A 14,672-nucleotide genomic window follows, 5' to 3' on the forward strand; every position below is an offset into this window, starting at 1 on the left:
TTTTTCTCATTCTCCCCTTCTTAATCTCCCCTTCTCCGTGTCCTTCTCGATATTCTTCTTTCTCCCCTTCTCGATCTCACCTCTTGATATCCTTCCCAATGAATTCTTGATCTCTTCTTCACAATATCTTTCTCGATGTCCTTCTTGATCTCCCTTTCTCGATGTCCTTTCCATTGAATGTGTGATCTGTTTCTTGATGTTCTTCTAAATATACTTCTCATTCTCTCCTTCTCGATGTCCTTTTCTATATTCTTCTCATTTTCCCCTTCTCGATCTCTTCTTTTTGTCCTTCTTGATCTTTCCTTCTCAATGACTTTCCCAATGAATTCTTGATCTCTTATTTTTGATGTGCTTCTTGATATTTTTCTCATTCTAGCATTCTCGATCTCCTCTTCTCAGTGTCCTTGATGATCTATCCTCCTCGATGTCTTTCCCAAAGAATTCTCGCTCACTTCTTGATTTCATTCTACTCTTCATGATCTCCTCTTCTCGATGTTCTTCTCATTCTTCCCTTCTCAACCTCCCTCCTCGATATCCTTTTCAATATTCTTCTCACTCTAACCTTATCAATCTCCCCTTCTTGCTCTCCTTCCTTGTCTATTGTTCTTGATGTACTTTCTAATGAATTCTTGATCACTTTTTTCCATGTACTTCTCTATATTCTTCTCATTCTCCCCTTCTTGATCACCCCCTTCTTGATTTTATTCTCAATCTCCCCTTCTTAATATCCTTCTTAATGAATTCTTGATCTCCCCTTCTCCATGTCCTTCTCTATGTTCTTCTCATTCTCTGCTTCCTGATCTGCAATTCTTGATGTCCTTCCTGATCTCCCTTTCTCGATGTCCTTTCCAAAGGATTCTTGATCTCATTTTCTCGATGTCCTTCTAGATATCCTTCTTGTTCCCCATTATCGATTTTCCCTTCTTGATATCCTTCCCGATCTCCCCTTCTAGATGTCCTTCCTATTGAATTCATGATCTCTACTTCTCGATGTCCTTCTCAATATATTTCAAATTCTCCCTTTCTCGATCTCCCCTGCTTGATGTCCTTCTCGATATTCTTCTCGTTTTTCCCTCCTTGATCTCCCATTCTTGATGTCTATTCTCATGAATTCGTTATCTCTTCTTCTAGATGTCCTTCTCAATATTCTTGTTCTACCCTCTTCGATCTCCCCTTCTTGTTGTCCTTCCCGATCTACCCTTCTCTATGTCCTTACTAATGAATTCAAGATCACTTCTTCTAGATGTCCTTCTCGATATTCTTTTCTCACCTTTTTCATCTCCCCTTCTAGTTGGCCTTCCCTGTCTACCCTTCTCGATGTCCTTTGCAATGAATTATTGATCTCTTCTTTTCAATGTGCTTCTTGATATTCTTCTCGTTCTGCCCTTCTCAATCTCCCCTTCTCTATATCATTGCTAATTTATCTTTCTCAAAATTCCCAGGGAAGTCTCAATCACTACTTTTCGATGTCCTACCTGAAATTCTATTCGATCTCCCATTCTCGATGTCCTAACCAATTTCCCTTTCTCAATGTCCTTCTCAATGAATTCTCGATCTCTTCTTCTTCATGACTTTCTAGATATTCTTCTTGTGCTCCCCTTCCCAATTTCCCATTCTCGATGTTCTTCCCAATGTCCACTTGTCAATGTTCTTCCCAATGAATTCCTGATCTCTTCTTTACGATTTCCTTCTCGATATTCTTCTAAATCTCCCCTTCTCGATCTCCCCTTCTCATTTTCCTTTATGATCTCCCCTTCTTGATGTCCTTCCCGATGAATTCTTGTAGATGTAACTAACCATCTTATTAAATAAGAAACACAGAACCAATGTAAAGAAGAAAGCCAAGAGATCAGAGGTAAGAGCCTTACCCACCTGCTGCAGCTAGCCTCTTAAGCCAAGAGACTTCTCTGAAAGAGACCTACTTCCTGTCTGTTTGTCTTTATATAGACTTTCTGTTCTGCTTCTCATTGGTTTTAAAACCAACCAGATGACTGCCTCATCACCATCTGTTGGCTTTATCCTTGAACACACAGAGATCTACCTAGCTCTGCCTACCAAGTGCTGGGATTCAAGGTGTGTGCCACCACCACTCAGCTTTTGCTATGGCTCTAATAGCTCTGACCCCCAGACAACTTTATTTATTAACATACAATTAAAATCACATTTCAGTACAAATAAAATACCACCATAAATTCTTGATGTCTTATTCTCAATGTCCTTCTCGATATTCTTCTCATTCTTTTCTTCTCGATGTCCTTCCCAATCTCCATTTCTTGATATCCTTTCCAATGAATTCTCGATATCTTCTTCTCGATGTCCTTCCATATATCCTCTTCTCAATGTCCTTCCTCATGAATTCTCAATCACTACTTCTAAATATCCTTCACAATATTCTTCTCTTTATTCCCTTCTGGAACTCCCCTTCTAGATTCCTTTCCCGGTCTCCCCTTCTTGATATCCTCCTCAATGAAATCTTGATCTCCTCTTCTGCATGTCTTTCTCAATATTATTCTTGTTCACGATTCTCGATCTCCCCTTCTCGATGTCCTTCCTGATGATTTTTCAATCTCTTCTTCTTGATGTCCTTCTCGATACACTTCTCCATCTCACCTTCTTGATCTCCCCTTCTCGATATCCTTCTCTTTATTCTTCTGTTTTTGCCCTTCTTGATCTCCAATTCTCGATGTCCTTCCGATCTTACATTCTGGATTTCCTTCCCATTCAAATCGCAATCTCTACTTCCTGATTTCCTTCTAAATATATTTCTATTCTCCCCTTCTAGATCTCCCCTTCTTGATGTCCTTCTCGATATTCTCATTTTCTCTTTCTCAGTCTCTCCTTCTTGATGTCCTTCTTGAAGAATTTTTTATCTCTTCTCGATATTTTTCTCTTTCTCCCCTTCTCGATCTCCCATTCTCGATAACCATCCTGATCTCCCCTTCTTGATGTACTTCTCATTGAATTCGTGATTTCTAATTCTCGGTGTCCTTCTCAATATAGTTCTCATTCTCCCCTTTTCAATCTCTTATTCTTGATGTTCTTCTGGATATTCTTCTTGTTTTCCCCTACTCGATCTCACCTTCTTGATGTCCTTCACAACGTATTCTCAATCACCACTTCTCAATGTCCTACTCAATATTCTTCTAATTCTCCTTTCCAGATCTCCCCTTCTCAATGTTGTTCCCGATCTCCCCTTCTGAATCTCCCATTGTTGATGTCCTCTATGTTCTTCTCATTCTCTCCTTCTTGATCTCTGCTTCTTGATGTTCTTCCTGATTAATTCTCGATCCCTTCTTCATGATGTCCTTCTCGATAATCTTCTCATTTTACCCTTCACAATCCTTCTGGATCTTCCCTTCTCGATGTACTTCTCATTGAATTCACAATTTCTACTTCTTGATGTCCTTATCAATATACTTCTCATTCTCTTCTTCTCGATCTCCCCTTCCCGATGTCCTTCTCAATATTCTTCTCATTCTTTCATTCTCGATCTTTCCTTCTGTATGTCATCCTCGATATTCTTCTTGTTCTCCTTTTCTCAATCTCCCCTTCTTGTGTTCCTTCCCGATTTCCCTTTCTCCATGTCCTTCCCAATGAATTCTCCTTCTCTTCTCGATGTCCTTTTTGTTCTCCACTTCTCTATCTCCCCTTCTCTTTGTCCTTCAAGATATTCTTCTTGTTTTCCCATTCTCGATTTTCTCTTCTCAGTTTCCTTCCCTATCCCCCATTCTTGAAATGCTCTGCAATGAATTCTTGTTCTCCTCTTCTCCATGTCTTTCTTGATATTCTTCTTGTTCTCTGCTTCTTGATCTCCCATTCTCGATGTCCTTCCCAATCTCCCTTTCTCAATGTCCTTCCTGTTGAATTCATGATCTCTACTTCTCGATATTCTTCTCAATATACTTCTTTTTCTCCACTTCTTGATCTCCCCTTCTTGATTTCCTTTTCAATATTCTACTCATTCTTCCCTTCTTGATCTCTCCTTCTTGATGTCCTCCTCGATATTTTTTTGTTCTCCTCTTCTCAATCTCCCCTTCTTTTTTCCTTCCCGATTTCCCGTTCTTGATGATCTTCCCAATGAACTCTCAATCTATTTTGCTGATGTCCTTCATGATATTCTTCTCATTTTCCCTTCTCAATCTTCCCTTCTCAATGTACTTCCCGATCTCCACTTCTTGATGTCTTTCCTGATGAATTCTCATTCTCTTCTTCTCAATGTCCTTCTAGATATTCTGCTCATTCTCTTCTCAATCTCCTTTTCTCAATGTCCTTCTCAATATTCTTCTCATTCTCCCCTTCTCGATCTCCCATTCTTGATGTCCTCCCAAAGAATTCTTGTTCTCTTCTTCACAATGCCCTTCTCGATATTATTCCGATTCTACCCTTCTCAATCTCCCCTTCTTTGTGTCCTTCACAATGAATTCTCGATCATTTCATCAAGATGTCCTTCTCGATATACATCTCATTCCCTCCTTGATCTCCCCTTCTCGATGTCCTTCTCAATATTCTTTTCATTCTTCCCTTCTCGGTTTCCTCTTTTTAATGTCCTTCCCAATGAATTCTCAATCTCTTATTCATGATGTTCTTCTCAATGTTCATCTCATTCTCCCCTTCTCACTGTGCTTCCCAGTCTCTATTTCTCGATGTCCCTCTTAATGAATTCTTGTTCTCTTCATTTCAATGTCCTTATTGAAATTCTTCTCCGTCTACCCTTTTTGATTTCCCCTTCTTGGTGGCCTTTTCAATATTCTTCTTGTTCTCCCTTTCTCGATCTCCTGTTCTTGATGTCCTTCCTGATCTATCCTTCTCAATGTAATTTCTAATTAATTCTCAATCACTTCTTCTTGATGTCCTTCTAGGTATATTTTCTCGATCTACCTTTATCAATCTTCCATTCTTGTTTTCCTTCCCGAGCTCACCTTCTTGATGTCTTTTCCAATGATTCTCAATCTCTTCTTCTCAATGTCCTTCTCAATATCCCACTGTCAATGTCTTCCCCAATGAATTCTTGATCTCTTCTCAATGTCATTCTCGATATTCTTCCCATTCTTCTCGATCTCCCCTTCTTGATGTCTTTCCTGATGAATACTCTATCTCTTTTTCTCAATATCCTTCTCAATATTCTTCTCTTTCTCCCCATCTCGATCTCTCCTTCTCCATGTTCTTTCTGATCTCCACTTCTTGATGTCCTTCCTGATGAATTCTCATTCTGTTCTTCTCGACATCCTTCTTTATATTCTTTTCCTCATCACCTTCTCGATCTCCCCTTCTCAATGTCCTTCTCGATATGCTTCTCATTCTCCCCTTTCATTCTCCCCTTCTCAATGTCCTTCCCCGATTCCCTATTCTTTATATCCTTCCCAATGAATTCTCAATTTCTTCTTCTCTATGTCCTCGATATCCTTCTGATTATACTCTTCTTGATCTCCCCTTCTCGATGTCCTTCCCGATAATCACTTCTCAATGTCCTTCCCAATGAATTCTCGATATCTACTTCTCGATGTCTTTTGGGATATTCTTCTCATTCCCTCATCTCAATCTCCCCTTCTAGATTTTCTTCCCGATCTCTTCTTCTTGATATCCTCCTTAATGAATTCTCAATCTCCCATTCTCAATGTCCTTCCTGATCTCCCTTTCTCGATATCCTTCCCGATAAATTCTTGATCTCTTCTCCTCGATGTCTTCTTGATATTCTTCTCATTCTACCCTTCGAGATCTCCCCTTCTCGATGTCTTCTCGATATTCTTCTCTTACTCCCTTTCTTGATCTGCCCTTCTGATGACCTTCCCAATTAATTCTCCATCTCTTCTTCTCAAAATCCTTCTCGATGTTATTCTCATTCTCTCCTTCTCAATTTCCTCTTCTCAATGTCTTACTCAATATTCTTCTCATTCTAACCTCTCAATCTCTCCTTCTTGTTTCCCTTCCCGATCTCCCATTCTCGATGTTCTTCCCAATGAGTCCTCAATCTTATTTTCCCAATGTCCTTCATGATATTCTCCTCATTGTACCCTTCTCGATCTCACCTTCTGCATGTCCTTCCCGATCTCTTCTAGTTGAATACTACTTCCTGAGAAGCTACACCCAAATTCCCAAATATACCAAGCTAGCTTTGGAGATGGAATTGGCTCACTCCTACTCTAAACCCAAGCATATTGCTAAAAAAAGAAAGGTTAAGAGATTCTTGAGTCCCATATTAAAAGAGCCCTCTTGTGTGAGACAGAGAAAAACCAGTATTTTTATTTAAATCAAGTTGATTATAAATGCGATCACTTTCTAAAGAAGAAGAGAGGATAGTATAGATATGATAGGGTAAAAGGATAGATTAATGAACCTACTTTTAAAGAGCAATTTGTTTAAAATATTTTACATTGCTATGGATTTTAGTTTATTGATACAAGTTTAAAGTTAAATTTGTTATACTGTATGCATATTTTTACTCTTGTTTAAGGTATTATGTTTATGTAACTCATTTAAAGTTGTAATGGATAATTAATAAATAGATTAATAATTAGTCATCTATGATAATCATACTTGTAGCCATGTTAGTTAAGTTTTCTAGGTATACATTGATATATTTCAGAAAGATAGGTAATCTTCAAACCTTCAAAGACCTATAGAATATGACATTTAAAATGTTTTAAAAATTTAGACTTTCTGGACAGTGAGACATGTCTGCTCCTGGCAGCGCCAATTTACTTCAAAGAGGAGGATGGGCATCGAAGATACTCCATATGGAGTTTATCTTAACCTTGACAAAAATAGCCATTTGGGCAAGAAACTGTTCTTGCCTGAACTGCTTGATCGACTGGATATGCAGGACCCATAGGAAGGTGACCACTGAAGTTTGCTTGGCAAAATGGTCCTTCAGGTTCGCATAGGAAACTGCCAGACATTCTACAGGACACAGAGAAAAATGACTGACAGACTCTAGGCCTGTGGGCTAAAGATTTTACAAAGAAACATTAGGTGATTGTCCAGGCTGCCAGCTGTCTCTGTCTACTCTGCAAGACTCCTGAAAGTTGCTTGCACCCTTCTCCCGTTTCTCAGGTAATAGTATATCCTTCTGGGGTCTTTGATATAGTTGAAGACTATATTTTTAGACTCAAAAATATAAGATAGGTAGGATATCTTGTAATTCTTACTTGATAATTGTTTTGTTATATGTAATTTTACTATGTTAGGGTTAAAACCTTGCTTTTTGAAAAAAGAAAAAGGGAAGTGCTGTGGAATGTTCTGTATGTCAGATGTGTTGCTCTGAATGTTTAATAAGTAAAACACTGATTGGCCAGTAGCCAGGCAGAAGGAAGTATAGGTGGGACAAAGAGGAGATGAATTCTGGGAAGTGGAAGGCTGAGTCAGAGAGACACTGCCAGCCGCTGCCATGAAAAGCAACATGTAAAGATGCTGGTAAGCCATGAGCCATGTGGCAAGCTATAGATTAATAGAAATGGGTTAATTTAAGATATAAGAACAGTTAGCAAGAAGCCTGCCATGGCCATACAGTTTGTAAGCAATATAAGTCTCTGTGTGTTTACTTGGTTGGGTCTAAGAGGCTGTGGGACTGGCAGGTGAGAGAGATTTGTCCTGACTGTGAGCCAGGCAGGACCAGAAAAACTCTAGTTACATCTCCCCTTCTCGATGTCCTTCTCAATATTCTTCTCATTTTCTCATTCACAATCTCCCCTTCTTGATGTCCTTCTTGAAGAATTCTTGATCTCTTCTTCCTGATATTTTTCTTTCTCCCCTTCTCGATAACCCATTCTCGATATCCTTCCTGATCTCTCCTTCTCAATGTACTTCTGTTTAATTCACGATCTCTATTTCTCTTCTCGATGTCCTTCTCGATATTTTTCTCCTTCTCCCTTACCCGATCTCCACTTCTCGATGTCCTTCCCTATCTCCCCTTCTTGAAGATCTTCCTTATAAATTCTTTATCTCTTCTTCTCGATATTTTTCTCATTATCCCCTTCTTGATCTCCCCTTCTCGATGTTCTTCCCTTTCTCCCTTTCTCGATGTCCTTCTCGATATTCTTCTCATTCTCCCTTTCTCAAACTCCCCTTCTTGTTTCCCTTCCTGATCTCCCCTCCTCAATGTCCTTCCCAATAAATTCTCTATCTCTTCTTCTCGATGTCCTTCATGATACTCTACTTGTTCTTGACTTCTCGAACTCCCTTTCTCTGTTTGCTTCCAGATCTCTCCTTCTCAATGTACTTCCCAATAAATTCTCGATCTCTTCTTCTTGATGTCCCTTTTGATATTCTTCTTGTTCTTCCCTTCTCGATGTCTTTCCTGATATGCCCTTCTCAATGTCCTTCACAATGAATTCTTGATGTCTTCTTCTCGACTTTCCTCTCAATATTCTGTTCATTCTCCCCTTCTCAATCTCCCTATCTTGAATTCATTTCCAATGAATTCTCGTTTTCTTCTTCACAATGTCCTTGTTTATATTCTCCTCATTCTACCCTTCTCAATCATCCCTTTTCAATGTCCTTCCCAATCTATCCTTCTCAATGTCCTTCTCAATAAATTCCCGAACACTACTTCTCGATGTCCTTCTCAATGTGCTTCTTATTCACCCTTTTTGATCACCCCTTCTCAATGTCCTTCCCGATCTCCCCTTCTCGGTGTCCTTCCCAAAGAATTCTTGATCTATTCTTTTCTATGTGCTTCCTGATACTCTTCTCATTCTACCCTTCTCAATCTCCCAATCTCAATGTCCTTGCCTATCTCTCTATCTCTCTTCCCTATGTTCTTGCCAATGAATTCTCAATCACATCGTCTTAATGTCCTTTTCAATATTCTTCTCATTCTCCCCTTCCTGATCTCTTCTTCTTGATGACCTTCCTGATGAATTCTCCATCTCTTCTTCTCGATGTCCTTCTCAATATCCTTCTCATTCTCACCTGTTCAATCTCCCCTTCTCTATATCCTTCCCAATCTCCCCTTCTCTATGTCCTTTCCATTGAATTTGCGATCTCTACTTCTCAGCGTCCTTCCTGATCTCCCCTTCAGAATGTCCTTTCAGAAATACTCGATCTCTTCTCGAATTCCTTCTCAATATTCTTCTCGATCTCCTCTTCTCGATTTCGTTTACAATCTCCAATTCTTGATGTCCTTCCCAATGAATTTTTGATCTCTTCTTCGTGATGTCATTCTGGATATACTTCTCATTATTTCCTTCTCAATCTCCCCCTCTTGATGTCTTTCCCAATAAATTCTCCATCTCTTCTTCTTGATGTCCTTCTCGATATTCTTCTGGTTCTCCCCTATTTGATCTCCCCTTCTCCATGTGCTTCCTGATCTCCCCTTCTTGATGTCCTTCTCAATTTTCTTCTATTTCTCTCCATCTAATCTCACTTTCTTGATGACCTTCTCGATGATTTCTTCATCTCTTCTTCTGGATGTCCTTCTCGATATTCTTCTCGTTCTCCCCTTCTCAATCACCCTTCTCAATGTCCTCCCCAGTCTCCCCTTCTCGAATTCCGTCATGATCTCCGATTCTTGATGTCCTTCCTGTTAAATTTGGGATCTCTACTTCTCAATGTCCTTCTCAGTACACTTCTCATTCTCCCCTTCTTGATCTACCCTTCTTGATGTCCATCCCAATGAATTCTCAATCTCAATGTCCTTCTCGATATTCTTCTCTTTCTCCCCTTCCTCATCTCTTCTTCTAGATGACCTTTCTGATGAATTCTCCATCTCTTCTTCTCGATGTCCTTGATATTCTTCTTGTTCTCCCCTTCTCGGTAACCATTCTCAATGTCCTTCCCAATGTCCCTTACTTGATGTCCTTCTGGATGATTTCCTGATCTCTTCTTCTTGATGTCCTTCTTGATATTCTTTTTGTTCTCCCCTATTTGATCTCCTCTTCTTGATGTGCTTTCCAATCTCCCCTTCTTGATGTCCTTCTCAATTTTCTTCTATTGCTCCCCGTCTAAATCTCCCTTTCTCGATGACTCAATCACTTCTTCTCGATGTCCTTCTTGATATTCTTCTTGTTTTCCCCTCCTCAATCACCTTTCTCGATGTCCTTTCTGATCTCCAATTCTCAATATCCTTCTCAATAAATTCTGGCTTTCTTCTTCTCAATGTCTTTCTCGATATTCTTCTCGTTTTCCCCTTCTCGATGTTCTCGATATTCTCTTTCTCCCCTTTTTGATCTACCCTTCTTGATGACCTTCTTGATATTCTTTTTCTCCCCTTTTCGATCTACCCTTCTTGGTGACCTTCCGAATAAATTCTTGATCACTTCTTCTCGATGTCCTTCTCAATATTTTTCTCGATCTCCCCTTCTCGATGTCCTTCTTGATGCCCTTAACAATTCTCAATCTCTTCTTCTATATGTCCTTCTCAATATTCTTCTTTTTCTTCCATTCTTGTTCTACTTTTCTCAATGTCCTCCTCAATATTCTTCTTGTTCACCCCTTTTGGATCTCCCCTTCTCCATTTCCTTCTCAATGATTTCCTGATCTCTTCTTCTCGATGTCCTTCTCCAAATAGTTCTCATTTTCCCATTCTCGCTCTCGCCTTCTCGATGTCCTTCTTGATATTCTCTTTCTCCCCTTTTCAATCTACCCTTCTTGGTGACCTTCCTGATAAGTTCGTCCTTCTCAATATTTTTCTCAATCTCCCCTTCTCAATGTCCTGCTCGATGTCCTCTTCTTGATTACCTTCACAATCCTCAATCTCTTCTTCTATATGTCCTTCTCAATATTTTTTTTCTTCCATTCTTGGTCTACTTTTCTTGATGTCCTCCTTGATATTCTTCTTGTTCGCCCCTTTTGGATCTCCCCTTCTCGTTGAATTCTTGATCTCTTCTTCTTGATGTCCTTCTCAAAATGCTTCTCATTCTCCCATTCTCGCTCTCTCCTTCTCAATGTCCTGCTCAATGTCCCCTTCTTGATTTCCTTCACAATCCTCAATCTTCTTCTATATGTCCTTCTCAATATTCTTTTTCTTCCATTCTTGGTCTACTTTTCTTGATGTCCTCCTCGATATTTTTCTTGTTCACCCCTTTTCGATCTCCCCTTATTGATGTCCTTCCTGATCTCCCCTTCTTAATGTCCATCCCAAAGAATTTTCAATCTCTTCTTGAAGATATCTTCTCAATATTTTCCTCATTCTCCCCTTCATGATCTCCCCTTGTCAATGTCCTTTTCGGTCTTCCATTGGCAATGTCTTCCCCAATGAATTCTCGATCCCTTTGTCTTGATGTCCTTCTTGATATTCTTCTCATTGTCCCCTTCTCGATCTCCTCTTCTCCACATCTTTCTCGATGAATTGTTGATCTATTTTTCTCAATTTTCTTGTTGATATTCTTCTCATTTGCCCATTCTTGATCTCCCTTCTCAATGTGCTTCCCAAACTCCCCTTCTCGATGTCCTTCCTGATGAATTCTTGATCTCTTCTTCTTGATGTCCTTCTTGATATTCTTCTTGTTCTCCCCTTCTTGATCTCCCCTTTTTGATGTCCTTTTCGATATTCTTCTCTTTCTCCCATTCTCGGTCTCCCTTTCTTGTTGTCCTACCTTATCTATCCTTCTCCATGTGCTTTCAATTAATTCTTGATCACGTTTTCTCCATATCCCTCTCGTTATTCTTCTCAATCTCCGCTTTTCAATTTCATTTTCTTGATGTCATTCCCTATCTCCCCTTCTCGATGTCCTTCCTGATGAATTCTCAATCTCTTCTTCTCATCATCCTTCTCAATATTCTTCTAGTTCTCCCCTTCTTGATCTCTTCTTCTCTATGTCCTTCTCAATCTCCCATCGTCGATATCTTTCACAATGCATTCTCAATTTCTATTGAATTCTCTATCTCTTCTTCTCGATTTCCTTCTTTATATTCTTCTAGTTTTTCTCTTCTCAAACTCCCCTTCTCAATAATTTTCTCAATCTCTTCTTCTAGATCTCCTTCCCAACAAATTCTCAATGTATTCTTCTTGATGTCCTTTTCAATATTCTTCTTGTACTCCCCTTCTCAATCTCTCCTTCTGGAAGTCCTTCCTGATCTCCAAATCTGGATGTTCTTTCTAACAAATTTTTGATCTCTTCTTCTCGATGACCTTCTTGATATTCTTCTCATTCTCCCCTTTTCGTTCTCCCCTTCTCGATGTCCTACATGATATTCTTCTCCATCTACCCTTCTTGATCTCCCCTTCTCGATTTCCTTTCAAATTAATTCTCTATCACTTCTTCTCAATGTCCTTAATATTCTTCTCGATCTCTTCTCGATGTTCTTCCCGATCTCCCCTTCTCCATGTCCTTCCCAATGAATTCTCGATCAATTCCCCTCAATGTCCTTCTCAATATTCTTCTTATTGTCCCTTTCATTATCTCTTCTTCTCTATGTCCATATAGGTCACGTATTGTTGTTGTCCTTCCTGATGATTTCTCAATCTTTTCCTCCCAATGTCCTTCTCGATATTCTTGTCGTTCTTCCCTTCTTGATCTCCCCTTCGCAATATCTTTTCGGATGAAATCTCAATCTCTTCATCTCGATTTTCTTTTTGATATTCTCATTCTCCCCTTCTTGATCTCCCTTCCTGAGGTGCTTCCCAATCTCCCCTTCTCGATGTCCTTCCCAATGAATTCTTGATCTCTTCTTGATGTCCTTTTTGATATTCTTCTTGTTCTTCCCTTCTCGATTTCCCCTTCTCAATGTCCTTTTCAACATTCTTCTTGTTCTACCGTTCTTGATCTCCACTTCTCTATGTCCTTACTAATCTATCCTTCTTGATGTCCTTTGTTTTGAATTCTAGATCAGTTCTTCACGATCTCCCATTTTCAATCTCCCATTCTCAATGTGCTTCCCGATCTCCCCTTTTTGATGTCCTTCCTGATGAATTCTTGACTTTTTTTCTTCTTAGTGTTCTTCTCAAAATTCTTCACATTCTCCCCTTCTCGATTTCCTCTTCTTGATGTCTTTTTTGACATTCTTTCCTCATTCTACCCTTCTGCATCTCCACTTCTCGATGTCCTCCTGATCTGTCCTTCTCAATGTCCTTTCTAATTTATTCTGGATCACTTCTTCTCTATGTCCTTCTCGTTATTCTTCTCAATCTCTCCTTTTCATTCACCTCTTTTTTGATGTCCTTCTCGATCTTGCTTTCTCGATGTCCTTGCTGATGAATTCTTGATCTTTTCAATGTGCTTCTTGATATTCTTCTGGTTCTCTCCTTCTCCATCTCCCCTTCTCAAGGTGCTTCCCAATCTCTCTTCTCGATGTCCTTCCCGAAGAATTCTTGATCTCTTCTTCTTGATGGTCTTCTCAATATTCTTATTATTCTCCCCTTCTTGATCTCCCCTTGTTGATGTCCTTCCCAATCTATAATTCTTGATGTCCATCTCAAAAAATTCTCGATCTCTTCCTCTTGATGTCCTTCTCTATATTCTTCTAGTTCTTATTCTCTCAATCTCTTCTTCTTGATGTCCTTTCCGATCTCCCCTTCTGGATGTTCTTCTTGATAATATCCTCATTTTCCACTTCGTGATCTCTCCTTCTTGCTGTCCTTCTTGATGAATTATTGATCTCTTCTTCTAGGTTTCCTTCTTGATATTCTTATCATTATACCCTTCATGATCTCCTCTTCTCAATGTCATTCTTGGTCAGCCATTATTGATATCGTTCCTGCTGAATCTCTTCTTCTCAATGTCATTCTTGATATTCTACTTATTCTTCCCTTCTCGGTCTTCCCTTCTCAAGGTCTTTCCTGATGAATTCTCTATCTCTTCTGCTTGATTACCATCTTGATCTTCTTCTCAATCTCCCCTTCTCAATGTCCTTCCCGATCTCCTATTCTCGATATCCTTCCCAATGAATTCTCTATTTCTTCTTCTTGATGTCCTTCTCGGTATTCTTCTCATTCTACCCTTCTCAATCCCACCTTCTCGATGTCCTTCCAAATCTCCCCTTCTCGAGTTCCTTCCATTTGAATTTGTGATCTCTACTTCTCGATGTCCTTCTCAATATAATTTTCATTCTCCCCTTCCTGATCACCCCTTCTTGATGTTCTTCCTGATGAACTCTCTATCTCTTCTTCTAGATATCCTTCTAGATATTCTTCTCGTTCTACCTTTCTTGATGTTCCCTTCTTGGTGTCCTTCCTGATGAATTCTTGATCTCTTCTTCTAAATTGCCTTCTCGATATTCTTCTCATTCTACCCCTTCCAATCTCCCCTTCTTAAGGTCTTTCCAGGTTAATTCGCTATCTCAACTTTTCAAAGTCGTTCTCAAAATTCTCAATATACTTCTCATTCTCCCCTTCTCAGTCTTCCCTGCTTGATGTCCTTCTCGATATTCTTCTCGTTCTTCCCATCTCGATCTCTCAATTTTGATGTGCTCCTCGATATACTTCTTGTTCTCTCCTTCTCGATCTCCCTGTCTTGTTTTCCTTCCCAATCTCCCCTTCTTGATGTCCTTCCTGCTGAATTCACAAACTCTAATTTTCCATGTCCTTCTCAATATAAATCTCATTCGCCCCTTCTCTATCTTCCCTTCTGGATGTCCTTCTTGATATTCTTCTCATTTTCCCTTTCTCGATCTTCCCTTGTTGATGTCCTTCCTGAAGAATTCTTGATCTCTTCTTCTTGATGGCCTTCTTGATATTCTTCTCATTCTCCCCTTCTTGCTCTCCCATTCTCAATGTGCTTCCTGATCTCTATTCTCGA

This window comes from Peromyscus eremicus, unplaced genomic scaffold (genome assembly GCF_949786415.1).
Source record: "Peromyscus eremicus unplaced genomic scaffold, PerEre_H2_v1 PerEre#2#chrX_unloc_4, whole genome shotgun sequence".
Taxonomy (NCBI): Eukaryota; Metazoa; Chordata; class Mammalia; order Rodentia; family Cricetidae; genus Peromyscus; species Peromyscus eremicus.